Source organism: Lissotriton vulgaris, unplaced genomic scaffold, assembly GCF_964263255.1.
Source record: "Lissotriton vulgaris unplaced genomic scaffold, aLisVul1.2 SCAFFOLD_894, whole genome shotgun sequence".
Taxonomy (NCBI): domain Eukaryota; kingdom Metazoa; phylum Chordata; class Amphibia; order Caudata; family Salamandridae; genus Lissotriton; species Lissotriton vulgaris.
In genome coordinates, this window is record NW_028247876.1 from 472,147 (window position 1) to 473,935 (window position 1,789).

A 1,789-nucleotide genomic window follows, 5' to 3' on the forward strand; every position below is an offset into this window, starting at 1 on the left:
GCCATCAGCACTGTCGGCTTCAAGATTGCAGCAAACAGCACTTGGCAAAAGCAATCCACACGGAACTGGGAGATTGCTTCTCACTCGGACCAGGAGGGTCAGAGCGGGGGCTCCTTTTCACAGGAGCTGGTGCAAATCTGGAGCAACCAGAAAAGCGAGTCATATTCAAGTTTTCGTCGGCACAGGAGCCACAAGCCAGCTGGCAAGTGACCAGGCCAACGCATCCAGCCAACACAAGCAGAAGGGCCCCATGCAGCACTCGTCGAGTGTGGAGGGGGTAGCTTTGGTGCAAGTGTAGCTCAGGGTTGGGGCTTCTCAAACCCCGGTGCACAGCTTCGAGGGTCACTCGTGGGCTGCACGGTCAGCGTCTCTTGGCCTTTTTTAAGATGGCATGCCCCACGCTTCCGATTGCCTCCACGGGTCTCAGCTCTGCAGGGACTGTGGATCGGGCTGGAGGAAGGCAGGCAAGCTTGATCCCGTCGATCTCTGTTGCTCGAGTTCCGGCGGGAACTGCAACAAAGCAAGGGTCGAGGTGCTGGTTGGTACCTGTTTGCACAGGGTGGTCACTCGTTGACCACAAGGGAGATTCTGCAGTCTTCTACGTTGAGTAGGATGTCAAAGGGTCCAGAATTTGTTTCTTATGTTTCTTCAGGATGATCTGAGTTGCATTGGCACTGCTCCCACTCTTATTCGAATCTGGTGGGCTGGACATCCTGCTAGGTCCCCTCCTATGGGTGGGACCCAGGAAGGGGGTGGTTAAACCCCTTTACTTTGATCCAGGCCATGCTGGGACTGGGGCTGGTGTGCCCCAGAACCGGTTTGGCCGGATTATGCAAGGGGCAGCCTTGTGCTCCCCAGGCAGCGTCTGGTTTCTTTGAAACCTCCCTGCTACAATCCACTATCTCCTGTCTGCGGTGGTTTGACACCGCCCTGCGACAGGAAACCCTTTGTCCAGGCCACCATTTGCTGAGTTTCGGTCAGCAGCAGGAGGCCAGACCCGTGTCTGTGGCAGAGGCATCCATTTTGTGGATCTGAGGCTCATTTTAAATCAACTGCGTTTCAGTAAAGTAACATGTCTTCTCCCTCTAGAAGGGTGGAATGCTACCCCCGTCGCCAGGACTGGCGTGGGGGTAGTATTCCAATTCGTATGACATCTTACACAACATGTTTTGATAAAGCCAAACCAAAGTTGCTATATAACCGCGAGGATTATAAGGCACTTAAGAGTATATGGTATGGCATTATCCCGGATCAGCTTAGGGAGTTGTTCCCGACAGCTGCAGACAGGCTCAGCTCATGCCAGAGCTCCATCTCACATAAAACCACGCACTCTGCCTCCAGGATAGATAAGGCCTTCCATAGGAGTGACTCACAGGTTTATATGTGTCCAGATATAGGTTTAGATATAGGTATACTATATCTAAGCAAGGGGTGATTACACTCGCTTGCCCCAGCTGAGTGATCAGCCAGTTGTGTCAATTTAAGAACCAGCCAGGGGTGGTAAAAGCTATGCTTCAGCCCCTAGTAGGCCTTGGTGGCACCTATGCCCTGAGCACCTATAGTGCATGGTACAGGGGCTGACAAGGAGTCCATTTCCAATTGTGGTATGTACCTATAGCACATGTATTACAAATTTAGAGAGAGAGAACAGCAGGCTGGGGGTCTGTTTAGCAGGCCCACAGCCTCAGTAAGTCGAAAACCAGTGAAGCAAAAAGCAAAAAATTGGGGTGACCATAGGATAGCAGGCCCTACTCTCCTACACCTTTAAAATTCTCTTAAAAAACCATAG